Source organism: Elephas maximus, chromosome 16 (assembly GCF_024166365.1).
Source record: "Elephas maximus indicus isolate mEleMax1 chromosome 16, mEleMax1 primary haplotype, whole genome shotgun sequence".
NCBI lineage: Eukaryota > Metazoa > Chordata > Mammalia > Proboscidea > Elephantidae > Elephas > Elephas maximus.
The window spans coordinates 37,745,286-37,760,609 of NC_064834.1; the positions used below are offsets into that span (position 1 = coordinate 37,745,286).

Sequence of the window (15,324 nt, forward strand, 5' to 3'; positions counted from 1 at the left end):
TGGCTTCCTAAATAAATATTCCCAATGTAAATGACCAAATGAATTTATTAGTACTCCTTAGCTTATACCCAGAAACCTTAGCTTATAGGAAATAGAAACGGCACTTGAAGCAGAATAGGTAAAAGCAAGGTGGGATGCATCGACTATAAATTAACTCAGCAACTGAAAGGCCGTAGGCATAGCTGGACTTTAGGATCAACTCAAAAGAGCTCCACCAGGACAAAGCTGCCATCTCTCATCTTTGCTTCTACAGGTTGGCTTTGTTCTCCCTTCCTCAAGTTTGCCTTCTTCCTCTTAACTCCCAGCTTTGCCACTAACAAAAAAAAAAAAAAAAGAGGGACTATTTTTCTTTCCACAGTTGTAATATGGAAAATCCTCAAGAAAATCTTCACATTGGTTGAGACTGGTCCACACTCACATTGGTCCAGATTGGGCCAGGCACCCACCCCAGTGGCCAGGTCCCATGACTGGCAGGCCTACACTGGAACCATCTAGTTGGATTTCTGGGAAGAGATGTGCTCATTTGTCTGCCCAAAAAGCATCACTACCTATCAACAAATTCCATTTTATGTCTAACGCGAAAGCTTAAAGCTGTCCCCAATCTTGTAATAACTTACATTCTAGAAGGTCACGTCTAAAGTCGATGAACACTTATGTGACACCTGAAATGCATTTCACTAGTGACAAAATGTTATAAATAGAGGTTGGCTTCTCTGGCCAGTCCTTAAAAGCCTATTTAACTCAGTGATTTATCTGAAGTATAATATTACTAGTATGTTTATCATAGTAATAGAACATTATATGTTATCCAATAAATATTATTAATACTCAAACCCCATTAGAACATTTTTCCTATAGAAGGTGTACGTGAAATCCCACTGAGAAAAAGAAAAACATGCTCAACATCTAGCAATGACAGTATCTCCCATTTTACACATATTATCTCACATTTAATCCATACACACCTAAGCAAAGCAGGTGTTAACAACTCCATTAAACGCACAAGGAAGCTAGGGTAAAGAAGTTTGTATGTCCAAGGTCAAATGGCAAGGTAAGTCAGAGCCAGCTTCGAAACCATGTATGTTTGACTCCAAAGCTGGAACTCTAATACTCGTAACAGCCAGACACAGTTGGGTTTATAGGGGAGAAAAATCAGAGCTACCTTCCAGACTTTGTTAATATCTCAATTTCTCTGCAGAGAAGGGACTAGTGGGCAGTCACAGACAATAACCAGACTTGGACCTTTTATATCCTACTAAGAGAAGGATGCACCTAGCAGCATTAACAGTTAACAGTGTTTCACACCTTTTAAAAGATTTTTGGTTAAGCAGTATTTGAAACATAGAATATATTTAACATACTTAAATCATGTAACATAGTATCATGAAACACCACTCAATCTAGAAAATAGACCATTATCAATAAACCATGGCAGTTCTGTGAGTGTTCCTCCCCCTGACTGAGGCTGACAACCATTTCTTATTGGGCATCTTGGATAAAAAAGATTGAATGCCACGGTTTGAAAGCCACTGGTCTAAGATGTGCCTTTAATAGTAAATTAACCTTGTGCCTTTTGGAATCAAAATGCGGAGGTAGTCCAAAGTGATGAGATTAAAAAAAAAAAAAGCTGAATTCAGTCATAAAAGAAGGGAACAGCTAAACTGTACACTGTCGTAACATAGAAACTACTAGTCAGACAGAACTCTATGACCTTTTGGTTTCACTCCATGGTCCAATGCCAGGACTAGTCACTAGGAATGTGAAAGTAAGTTAGATTTCCTTGACACATGTCAGATCATCAGACATGTGACCTGAATTTATGGGAAGTCAACTCCAAATTATTACAAATTAAAGTGAGGTACTCCTAAGCCAGACTAGGAAGAAAGGGCTGGTGATCTACTTCAGAAAATCAGCCAGTGAAAACCTATGGGCCAGACAACACATGATCTGCAACCGATGATGGGGCAGCTTTTCATTCCATTGTGTCTGGGGTCACCATGAGTCGGGGGATGACTTGATGGCAACTAACAACATTCCTAAGCCAAGACAAACTGGTTCTCCCAGGCCAGAGCCCTAAACACTTTTAGACACCATAAAAAGAAAAAAGGAATGTCTCAACTAAAAACAATGAACTCCATTTCATACATTATAGAAAAGAGAACCAATAACTTGAGGGAAAGTCACAGAAAATAATCAATAGTTTACTAAGGGCTTAATTTTGTTGTAATAATGTGTTAAGCAATTTGCATTGCTCAAAAAAATTGAAGATATTTGGTCTATGAAGTTTAGCCACATATGCTGAAAGAAAGGATATATACACCAATTAGTTAACAAGTTAGAATAACCTGCTTGATTAAAACTCCAAATTCTGAATATACACATCATACCCATCACCGTCGGGTTGATTCCGACTCATAGCGACCCCACAGGACACAGGAGAGCTGCCCCCTAGGGTTTCCAAAGAACAGCTGATGGATTCTAACCGCCAACCTTTTGGTTAGCCGCCGAGCTCTTAACACTGTGCCACTAGGGCTCAAATAAGGCGATGTAAAATGCAGCACAAAGCAATGATTCTTAAAAACATCTTAAGGACAGCATATAACAAAGTCCGTACAGCTAAAAGAACACAGGTTACCGATAATCAATGTGTGCTTTCCTTTAGTACCTGATATTGTCTCCTTGTTTTATGCCTATTTAGATACACAGCATCTGCTGTACCACACCCTTAAGATTCCTGAAGCCTGGGTCCACAGCTCAGATTATTTTAAATCTCTCCCCAGACCTCGACACAGGATATATTCAATAAATGTTTGAGGAGTAAAATAAAGGGTCATCTTGTTATCATGTGCCGTCGAGTCACTTCCAACTCATGGTGACCCTATGTACCACAGAACGAAAACAATGCTCGGTCCTGTACCATGCTCACAATCACTGGTATGCTTGAGCCCATTGTTGCAGCCACTGTGTCGGTCCATCTTGTTGAGGGTCTTCCTCGTTTTCATTGACCCTCTACTTTACCAAACATGATGACCTTCTCCAGGGACTGACCTCACCTGACAACATGTTCCAAGTATGTAAGATGCAGTCTCACCATCCTTACTTCTAAGGAGTGTTCTGGTTGTACTTCTTCCAAGACGGATTTGTTTGTCCTTTTGGCAGCCCATGATATATTCAATATTCTTCACCAACACCACAATTCAAAGACATCAATTCTTCTTTGGTCTTCCTTATTCATTGCCCAGCTTTGGCAAGCATATGATGCAACTGAAAATACCATGGCTTGGGTCAGGTGCACCTTAGTCTTCAAGGTGACATCTTTGCTTTTCAACACTTTCAAGAGGTTTTTTGCAGTCATCTTGGTCAACTCTAAATACCTATGTAAATGCCTCACTTGGATTGATAACCTCTGATGAGTGTTGACTTTTTCAACGCAGGAGAAAGACTGCAGCGCAACAGCTGGTGGGGAGCACTGTCCCTGAAGTTGAAAGAGAAGTTATCCATGCAAGGTGTGTGTGTGTGTGTGTGTGTGTGTGTGTGTTAGGCCTGAAAGGGGGGAGAGAATGGGGCTTAAGAGGTAAAAAGGGGGCATACAAGTGTACGCTAAATTATGCTACAGTAACAAATGGTCTCAAAACTTTGAAGGTCAACAAGAGTGGCTTATTTCTGCATCCTGTTGGGTCCCTTGTAGGTGAACTGTGGTTGGGCTCAATATCCTCTTCATTCTGGGACCAAGGCAGAAGAGTGTCCTTAACTGGGGCATGCTGATCTTGTAGCAACCACAAAAGAGAGATGGCAGAACCAGGCCATGGCTCTTAAAGCTTCTGCTTGGGTGGCATCTGTCATTTTCACTGACCCATTGCATTTTATTGACCAAAATAAACCCCAAGGTCAAGCCAGCTGCCCCCAGGGTGGAAAGCTATAATCTTCCCGTAGGGATGGAGGGTTGGTAGTGAACATTTTGATAATAATACAATTTATCACAAAGGGAGTGGACATGGCTACGGCAGAGCTTTCTTCCCTCCAGTCATGATAAAAGAAGGCCTCCTGAACAGTCAACAGCTACTTTAAAACAAAGATGAGAAGGTAAGGTGGCAGAGAAATTAGGTTAATGGAAATGGAACAACAAAATCTGGAATAATGAGAATGTTCCCGCATTATGAAGAATGTAACCAATGTTACTGAACAATTTGTGTAGAAAGTGTTGAATGGAAACCTAAACTGCTATGTAAACTTTCACCAAAAACACAATAAAGTTTTATCCAACACGGAAAAAAAAAAAAGGCTTCCTGTTATGAAACCGCAGTCATTCCATTTCTATGGTGCTATGTGGTTCTCATAACTTTTTAGACGTCTCATTGTACCCACACAGTACCCCAGAGAGGTCCCAGGCCTTGTCAGGGCTCCAGCAGAGCCTGAACTAGAACTCTGGTGCTCTCCCACCCACCCCGGGCCAGTCAGCCTTCCATGCTGCCATTTCACCTGTAGAGAGAATCCTAGACTCTTCCTAAGAAGATGCACTTAAAACACATGGAACAGTGAGCGCCTGCCACGTACGAGCACTCAATAAATATAAGATTTTATGATTATTATTATGACACTTGTCCCCAACACACGTCTTTCCTAAATTATCTTTAAATTTTTAACTATAATTTGTTAAAGCTTCTTAAATGTAGAAAAGGCATTTATTAATGACCTTTACTCCACTATTCAAAACCATGAGCTGTTCTCCTCTAATAGTTTTTTCCTACACACACACACACACACATATGCACAAACACATACACATTTTCTCCCCTGACCTCTATTACTTGTTCATTCCCTAACGGGTCAGCTTCTTAAACCTCTCAAGAAGCTTAAAAAGGGCTCGTTCTATTACACATAGTTCACCGTGAGTTGGCGCCAACTCCGCAGCTACTAACAACAGCGTTCTTGCCTGAGCGTTAAATCAGAACGTTTTATCTGTGAGGAAATTCCTCTGTTAATTATTACTTTCATGTTTGCTTTTCAAAGTTACCAAAGACACCCTTGCTCAATTTGATTAAGACACGTGTCAATATTTCTTAATCCAGGTGCAAGTCTCTCAAATTTTGAACCATGAGCTTCCTCTTGAAATGGAAAATAATTACTTTTGAAATAATCCAAGTTTATCCCTGACTCAGTGGGAATGACAAATACCTTTTGTTCTCAGAGGAAATAAGGGAAATAAATGTTTTAAAATTATGTAAGTCCTGATTCAGCTATCAGGGTATTAACACAAAATGAATGTTTTGAAATAACCAAAGCATTTTTTAAGGTTCAATAAAGAATCTGTTTTGAGAACTAGGTGGGTGAGACTTTAAAATAAAAACAAGCACCACAATTTCTGCTGTTACTTAGCAATTTCAGGCTTCAATTGTTTCCTTCTAAAGGGCAAGTTAGAAAACTGAAGAAACTGCTTCTAGAAGAAGCATTGAGAAATCTGGTCCAGTTTCCTTTCTTTCCTCCATTTTACTCCCTAAGGTTTTAATCAACCCTGTCTGAACTTTAAAACTGCCCAGGTCTTGTGGTTGCCATTGTTTTAACCTCTCTGGAGAAAATTCACTTTTCATTTAAACTTTGTTGTTGAATCAAAAGCAAAGCTACATGCAGAGCTTAGTTGGGAGGAATCTTGGCTGTCTGTCCTCGCTGCGGCACTACCTGAGGGAAGTCAAAATCAAGAGAGTCCAGAAAGGGAGAGAAGTAAGTCCAAAAGGAATGAATAGTCCGACCTATTACTCAACGGCTAGAGTAGGCAAGGCAAGCTGGGGTCACTTACAAAACTGAGACAACAACTACTCCAGTCACACTCCTAATATAATCAGTTTAAATTCTAAACTTGGTCTCAATAAAAAAATTATCTTCAATTCCAGAAGTTATATAAGTGTGAGAACGTGGGTGACCAAGCACTGATTCAAAACCAAGCCTTGCTTTTATTAATCAAATGAAACTCTTACTGCTGGGATTGTGACAGATAACTGAAGAATTGTGGTTTAGAACTGTATGCACAACAGGAAACACTGGTATGCTGGAGCTGGTTCACATAGGCTCACTAGAGCCAACTGTTAAATCTTCAGGATTTTTGCAAGCCAGCTGTTAAGCACAGCCATGATTAAAAATTAAATTAAACTTTGACTTATAACAAAAACAAAGGTAATAGCCAAACCTCATCACATCCTGAATATTTTACTATTACCTGTGCACTTGATATTATCTACAATTTTTGTACCTGGATGGTAGAAAATGATACACTTCTTCCCAACTCTGCATTTGATGCCATATCGTGGGTAACTTGAAATTGGCCATGGTTGTTGTATGTACACATGGAAGTCCACAAACACTGCAGACCCTCCTCCTCATAGGTCCACCTTATTAACATTCACCTGGATATCACTGCCTACAATGTCAACTCATCACTGCTTGACAGCTGCTAAGGAGTTCAAGCTTGCCCATCTTTTAAAGGCTTGTAAATTGTAAATCATAACCCAAACATTGGAAAGTAATGACATTTATCACAGCCCTATTATGTACCAGTCATATCACTAACTACTATCCACACAGTTTTTCATCTCCAATGTATCAGTCAACTGAGGATTTGAGAGTGTGAGTGAATACTAAAAAGCACAAGAGCAACAGTTGGGTCTAGGACTGTCTGACTCAAAAATGTGTGATCTTTCCACCAAGCTACCCCGGTACTATTGTCATTATCATAACGAAATCCAAGTCGACCACAAGTAACTGTCAGATAATCAGCAAACCTTAAGGTTTTCTAATGTGTAAAAAATGACATACACATAGTGGGATATGGAGAAGAGTGCAGACAAAGGGTTCAGTTTGATTCATATTCACTCAGTTTCTTCACATTCATCTCCAACAAACCCATGAAAAGTACCTGAGTGAGAAATGGGGTCCAAGGAACCACTAGGACCAAGAATTTCTACACTTGAGAAAGTCTCTTTGGTTGAAAATTAAAACTGACCTTGTGTAGGGATCCTCTTTTAATTCTTTAAATACTTCTGCTCCCTTTACCAAACTGATGGACCGTACTCAAAATGATACATCTTACCAAGAAAAAAAAAAATGAAAAAAACAAACTTCTCAAATGTTAGCGCTAATATTACGAAGCTTGTGGGTATTTATTTTTTATTTTCTCTTTTGGACTTTTAAGTTATTTGATTGTCCTTTTACCATGGTTGCTTTACTCAGCAGTAAAAAGAAGTCCAATGGGCTAACAAAAAATTACTTACTGATGACTTTAGAAAAGTTCTGGTCATCCTGGCTTCCTATAAGCTATTGGCTCCTTCCATTGTTCCAGTATATCTCCATCACCTGTCACAATTAGAAAAAATACTCTTAGTTATATGTTTAACAAAGGCTATTTCTTGGTTCCCAATGTGTTAGCCTTTTCCTCTCTTTATACGCCAAAACACAAAGAAAAATATAGTTGTCTCTTCTATTTTTCTCTAAAAACAAAGAAAAGAATAAGAACATACAAGATCACCCCAAGAGGAAAATAATTTAAAAATGCAGTATATCTACTGTTGAGGGTTGGAATGGAGAAACCTTAAAACACTTTGTTCAAAATCCTATCACTTACTAGCCATGTGACCTTGGGAAAATCTATCTGTCTTCTCCCAGCTTCAACTTCATTTCTAAAAGAGGATCGACTTGCCCCCTACTATAAAGTGTGGTTGTAGTATTAAATAAGAACAAAGGTATAATCTGCCAAAGTATAGCATGCTTTGATACAACAAAGGTATACAGCACCAGGGGCACTCAATGTTCAAGAATCGGACTTGTCACCTTGCCCATATGTCAAAGTCCCCAAATACTGGACAACCATATAATTCAAGGAATAATGGAATACAACCAGCAAAGTGCCTTTCCTGTCCCATGAGAAAGTCATTCCGAACAAGGTTTTACTTTCGTTTTTTAGTTTCGTAATATTTTAGGGTCAATAACTTTGTTTTCTTTCCCTTTACAGGAGGGCTCCACATAAAAATGCGTTGTTTCTACCAGGCAGAATCCAACTGTTGCCCATTTCACGTAAAGAACATATGGCTCCAAGAAGACACCACTGATGAAAGACAGACCTAAGTTAACTTTCATAATTTGAAGTCTGAATGTTAATTCAGGGAGAAGAGATGAATATTAATGGTGCCATGAAAGACAGTGTCAGCTGAGTTATCCGACGAGACAGGAACCTCAAATTATCCAAACGAACGGTAGGGGAGCTGTGGTTTGGTTAAGGAGGGAGAGAAGGAACAAACACAAATTCAAAGAGCTTCCTTGGTAACAAAGAACGCATTTGCCAACATCAATAAAAATAGCACAAGAGGACTGAAGAGTACTCAAAAACTTATAGATTAAGCCCAACATGATTTTGCTTTGGTAATTATCTGTGTTGAAAGGAACATGCTCATTGGCTAGCTATGGCTTTATGTGCCTGGTCACTTGTCAGGGAAGCTTAAAAGCATGGAAAGATGGGGTCTGATATAGATTTAAAATAAATAGGCTTGAACCCCACCTCTGCTACTTAACAGCAGTGTAGTCTTTGTCAAGGAGCCCTGGGTGGCACAGTGGTTTAAGTGCTTGGCTGCTAACCAAAAGGTCCGTAGTTCGAACCCACCAGCCGTTCCAAGGGAGAAGGATGTGGTAGTCTGCTTCAGTAAAGATCTACAGCCTTGGAAACGTTATGGGGCAGTTCTACTCTGTCCTAAATGGTCGCTGTCAGTTGGAATTGACTCAACAGCAGTGGGTTTTGGTAGTCTTTGCCAAGTAATTTACTCCTTAAGCCTCGGTTTCCAGGTCTGTAAAACAAGGACAATAATCCATACCTTGCAGAGTAACACAGATTAGAGACAATGTATGTACAGTTCCCATCATATAATAGGTTCTCAAAAAGATAACTGCAATTAGTGTGCTTACTACTCCAATTATGGCAGATAGTCTATTATAAATTCGAGGTTACAACTGAAATCATGTTACGTTAATCCATTAAATTCACTATTTCGCTACGCGAACACTTTGGAGAAAGAGGTTCAAATCATACTTCTGATAACAACATAAAACTTTTCTAAGTTGATCTGAACGGAGTAATAAATAAATTTAAAAAATGCTCATCTTAGCTGACAGCCTTTACAAACATATGCAAACAGAAAGCTCTAGCTAAGCATTTGTTAGCAATCTTCACATCAGTACCGAGTTTCTTTTTTTGATGATAAGTTCCTTGAAAGGAAGGAATGCATCACTTCCATCACTGCTAATACTTCTGGTGCCCAGTGCAAAGCCACATACTCACTTGGCAATTGTGGAAGATATAGTCCCATGGAAGCAGCAGTCAAGAAATTAAAGGAGGCACTGCATTGGGCAAATCTGCTGTAAAAGGCCTCTTAGAAAGTGTTAAAAAGCAAAGATGTCACTTAAAGGCCTAAGGTGCGCCTTGCCCAAGCCATGATATTTTCAATTGTCTCATTTGCACGTGAAAGCTGGACCAAAGAAGAATTGATGCCTTTAAATTATGGTGTTGGCGAAGAATATTAAACATACCATGGACTGCCAGAAAAATGAACAAATTTGTCTTGGAAGAAGTAGAGTCAGAATGCTCCTTGGAAGCAAGGATGGTGAGACTTCATCTCACACACATACTTTGGACATGTTGTCAGGAGGGACCAGTCTCTGGAGAAGGACACCATGCTTAGTAAATATGTCTCATTACAGATGTTACCCCTGATGTTTGAATAAAAATCACTTCATTTGCTATAATGAAAAATATTTTCACAGGTTCAAAGAACCAAATTCATCCCCAAAGATGGTAATTTGTCACCACTGCAGCTATCCAAAGAACTACAAGTGACTTCAACAGTAGGCTTTAAATGAACTACTCATTCTTCAGAAGACATGGTGCTAAAAGCACTGGGGGTGAGTGAGGGTTATAAATTGATGAAGATTAAGTTGATTTAAAAGAGTGCAGAGCAATGGCAGCATCACCAGAATATGTGCAATTAACTCAGCTGATACACTTGGACAGAACAATCTGGATGTATAAGTTCTGGCTGTGATTGTTAAAAGCCCAGGAATTCCTAATCATACTTTGTATACACTGTTAAGATTTCACAACAGTCAAGGAAAAACCTAGCTAAAAAGAATACACTCTTTTGTATGTACACTCTACCCTCTAGGGAGAGGCCAAGGCTGCTCCCTCAAGTTGGAGCGAGGCTGGCAGGCATCAAAACCAAGAGCATTCAAGAGCTAAGGTGCTAAAGGATGGCACTTGAACAGAGGTTGGAGAAGTGGATAAAACTGTTGCAACCAGAAAACATGAGAGTTTTGGGTCCTTAGTCTCTTTTCTGTCAAGGAATTGGTTCACTAAGAGGGGTTTGGATCTCTTCATGAGAGACAGTGTTCTGTGGTAAGACCACAAAACCTGAAAAGACCTCAATTAGGTTCTTTATATAAGCCGCACTACGACTTAGAAACACCTCCTTAGGGAATGTGTCACACACTCAAAATGCCAGCCATCAAGGCAGGGCTCCCGAGAGCCTGAGAGCTGCTTACTAAGGCAGAGGGTCTCCTACTATCTTTTCACTGCATTTCTATAGCAGAGAAGAGGAGGAAAAGCCACTCAGGGTTGTTGAATTCTCTGCCAGTCAGAAGAAAGAAAACAGCCAGAAGAGATGAGAGATATGCTTATAGTTAAGTAGGAGACTGGGCAGAGAGGAGGGTAAAGATAAAGAGAAGCCATATTCCTGGCTAGCCCCTTTGAGTGTATGCAGGACCGTGCTTCTAACAACAGAATACAATAAAGATGACAGGATGTATGTGACCACATTATATAAGATTGTAATGGTCGTGTACTATAAGATCCTCTCTCTCACTGGCTTTGAAGAAGCAAGTTACCATGTTGTGAGCTGCCTATAGAGAGGGCCATGTGAGAGTGGTCTTGGCTAACAGCAAGAAACTGATGCTTCAGTCTGACAGCCTACAAGAAACCAAGTCCTGCAAACAACCACATGAGATTGGAAGCAAATTCTTTCCCAGTGGAGCCTCAGGTAAGTCAGCAGCCCCAGGTGACACCTTGATTGAAGCCTTGCAAAGGGTGCAGCTAAATCATGCCTGGACTCCTGACCCACAGTAACTGTGAGACTATCTATGCGCATTAAGTTTGTGGTGATACTGTTATGTAGCTACAGATAACTAATATAGATGGGAAGTGAAGTGTGCGGCCCTGCTGCTACTCTGTGTCCTTCTGAGCGAGGAGAGGGAAGGAAGGAGGAGGCTCAGAGGCCAGGGCCTGGGAGAGTGATCCTGCCTTTATAAACACATCCACCCTTTTATTCAACTACCTCTTATCAGACCCTTGGTTCCCTCCCCTACCACAGAGGTCCTATTCACAGATCCTACCACTCATTCTATTCTTGCCATCTGGAGGACATAATGGAATGTATTTATTAAAAAAAATAACAATCTGATAAAGGGTGATCAGGTTCCCTGGCTGGTCTGCAAAGGCTATTTAACATGCCAAACACGGACACATTTAAAATAACAAGAGGATTTTGACCATAATATGAACTATGCTACAAACCTATCCATCATGAAATAATTTTGACAGCAGAGTATTTTAAATGTGATATACCTGGTTTAAACACTATTTAAAAGCGTGTTCTAAGATGTAAATTGGACACTTTCTCTACTAATGGCTTTGAGACATGAATAAAACCTAAAACATCCAAGGTTTCATCAAAATTTTGCTAATATGGGCTCTTTAAAAACCAAACAGGTATATTCTTAAATCTTCCGAGCAAGTGTCTATACCTTCTATAAATCAAGTTACAACAATTCTCTACAGCAGTGTTAGACACTGTCCAGTCGGTGCCAACTCATAGCAACCCTATGTACAACAGAATGAAACATTGCCCAATCCTGTGCCATTCTCACAATCGTTTTTATACTTGAGCCCATTGTTGCAGCTACAGTGTCAATCCATCTACCTCATTGAGGATCTTCCTCTTTTTTGCTGACCCTCTACTTTACCAAGGGACTAGTCCCTCCTGATAATATGCCCAAGGTATGTGAGACAAACTCTCGCCATCCTCACTTCCAAGGAGCATTCCAGCTGTACTTCTTCCAAGACATATTTGTTCGCTCTTCTGGCAGTCCATGGTATATTCAACATTCTTTGCCAACACAATAATTCAAAGGTGTCAATTCTTTGGTCATCGTTATTCATTGTCCAGCACTGCATGCATATGAGGTGACTGAAAATACCACGGCTTAGGTCAGCTACACCTTAGTCCTCAAAGTGACATCTTTACTTTTTAACACATCAAAGAGGTCTTCTGTAGATGTGCTCAATGCAATACATCCTTCAACTTCTTGACTGCTGCTTCCATGGGCATTGATTATGGATGGAACTAAAATGAAATCCTTCACAACTTCAATATTTTATTTGTTTATCATGATGTTGCTTATTGGTCCAGTTGTGAGAATTTTTGTTTTGTTTACGTAGAGGTGCAATCCATACTGAAGGCTGTAGTCTTTGATCTTTATCAGGAAGTGCTTCAAGTCCTCTTCACTTTCAGCAAGCAAGGTTGTGTCATCTGCATATCACGGGTTGTTTATGAGTCTTCCTCCAATCCCGATGCCTTGTTCTTCTTCATATAGTCTAGCTTCTTGGATTTGCTCAGCATACAGATTGAGTAAGTATGGCGAAAGGATACAACCCTGATGCACACCTATCCTGACTATAAACCATGCAGTATCCTCTTGTTCTGTTGGAACAACTGCTCTTGGTCCATGTACAGGTTCTGAAATTCCCATTCTTTCCAATGTTATCGATAAGTTGTTGTGAGTCACACAGTCAAATACCCTTGTGTAGTCAGTAAAACACAGGTAAATATCCTTCTGGTGTTCTCTGCTTTCAGCCAAGATCCATCTGACATCAGCAATGATATCCTTTGTTGCATGTTCTCTTCTGAATCTGGCGTGAATTTCTGGCAGTTCCCTGCCAATGTGCTGCTGCAAATGCTTTTGTATGATTTTCGACATAATTTTACCTGCATGTGATATTAATGATATTGTTCAATGATTTCTGCGTTCTGTTAGATCACCTTTCTTTGGAATGGGCACAAACATGGATGTCTTCCAGTTGGCTGGCCAGGCAACTGTCCTCCATATTTCTTGACATAGATGAGTGAGCACCTCTAGTGAGGCATTCGTTTGTTGAAACATCTCAATTAGTATTCCATCAATCCCTGGAGCACTGTTTTTCACCAATGCCTTCAGTGCAGCTTGGAATTTTTCCCTCAGTACCATCAGTTCTTGATCACACGTTACCTCCCGAGATGGTTGAACGTCAACCAATTCTTTTTGGTACAGCGACTCTGTGTATTTCTTCCATCTTCTTTTGATGCTTCCTACTTCATTCACCATTTTCCCTGTAGAATCCTTCAGTATTGTATCTCGGACACTGAATTTTTCTCCAGTTCTTTCAGCTTGAGAAATACTGAACGTGTTCTCACCTTTTGGTTTTCTAACTCCAGGTCTTTGCACATTTCATTGTAATACTTTGTCTTCTCGAGCCCCTCTTTGAAATCTTCTGTTCAGCTCTTTTACTTGATCATTTCTTCCTTTTGCTTTAGCCACTTTACGCTCAAGAACCAATTTCAGAGTCTCTTCTTACATGCACTTAGCCTTTTCTTTCTTTCGTGTCTTCTTAATGGCCTCTTCCTTTCTTCATGTATAATGCCCTTGATGTCATTCTACAACTTGTCTGATCTTCAGTCATTAGTGTTCAATGCATCAAATCTATTCTTGAAATGGTCTCTAAATGCAGGTGGGATATACTCAAGGTCATATTTTGGCTCTTGCAGACTTGCTCCAATTTTCTTCAGCTTCAGGGCAGGTCAGGATGGCGGAATAGGCAGACGCTTCTGGTGATCCCTCTTACAACAAACACCAAAAAAAAAACAAGTGGAACAATTATATTTATGACAAGCTAGGAGCCCTAAACATCAAAGGTAAAGTTAGAAAACAGACTGAGTGGGAGGGGAAGGGAGAGACAGTTCAGAAGCGGAAAGGAGCTGTCGGACCTGAATTGCCAGGAACCCTCAGGCACCAATCCCAGGAGCGACTGCGATGGGCTGGTGGTAGCATTCAGCTGCAGTTTCCTCAGGGAGAAGCAGCCAGCCGCACAGACTATTCACACCTCCGGAACCAGAGAATAATGGCACTCTCAGCAAAAGCTAAGTACTTGCGTGTATTTTACTGTGCCCCCAGCCCCCAAGCCGGCTTCAGTGGCTGTTGATTTCCCTGGCTTAAGATAGGTACTACTGAGCATCCTGAGCCATTCTCCCGGTCTTGGAGAAGGAATAAATTCACAACTGGGGGAAAAGATAATCTGCCAGCTCCACTAACCTGGGGAGCTCAGGACAGAAGCAGCTCCCATCCGAACATAAACGGTCCATGGACTTTGAATACCTTTCCCCCATGCATGGATGTGTGTGGGCCCATTTCAGGAGAATAGGTCCTTGTTTGCAGACTGCAACTATTTCTGCTATGTGGTGGAGAGGTGGTTGTTTGATGTTTGACACCACTTTACCTATTAAACAGGGTCCTCACCTACCCACGCCAGAGGCCTAAGGACTGGTGGCTCCACTCACATCACCCAGTCACCGGCGACAGAGGGCCAAGGATAATTGGTACCTCCCAGTTCTTACAACCAAAAGCACTGGGTGCCCATGGTCTGCCTGCAGAACCCACCCACCTATGTGCTCTAGGGAAGAGGGACATGTTTTCCTCAGACGCTCGAGAGCTTCAAAGGCGAAAATAATCAACCTACCTCACTCAAGCAACCTATTTGGGCATATCAAAACAAAACAAAGCAAGAAGCTAGGGTACAGTAAGCAAACATAAAATAAACTAATATAATAACTTATAGATGGCTTGGAGACAATAGTCAATATCAAAACGCATAAAGAAGCAGACCATGATAGCTTCAACAAGCTCTCAAAACAAAGAATCAAGGGATCTTCTGGATGAAGATGCTTTCCTGGAATGACTAAATGCGGAATACAAAAGATTAATACACGGAACTCTTCAAGACATCAGGAACAAGATCAGGAAGGAGATCAGGCAACAGAACAAGCCAAGAAACACATAAAGCACAAAAAAGGTTATTCAAGAACATAATGAAAAATCTAATAAGCTGCAAGAATCCACAGAGACAGCCATCAGGAATTTTGAAGATTAACAATAAAATTACAGAATTCGACAACTCAATAGAAAATCAGAGGAACAGAATTGTGGGAG

At 40.4% G+C, this 15,324-nt stretch overlaps 1 protein-coding gene across 14 annotated transcripts in view; it reads right to left on the reverse strand.

Moving 5' to 3' along the window:
• Window positions 1-15,324, reverse strand: part of SGMS1 (sphingomyelin synthase 1) — a 344,794-nt gene that overhangs the window by 119,716 nt on the left and 209,754 nt on the right. For all 14 annotated transcript variants that reach the window (XM_049855377.1, XM_049855380.1, XM_049855384.1 and 11 more), the window contains one exon: window positions 7,263-7,344. The gene's annotated coding sequence lies outside the window, so the exon portion shown is untranslated. The remainder of the gene's footprint in view (window positions 1-7,262; window positions 7,345-15,324) is intronic.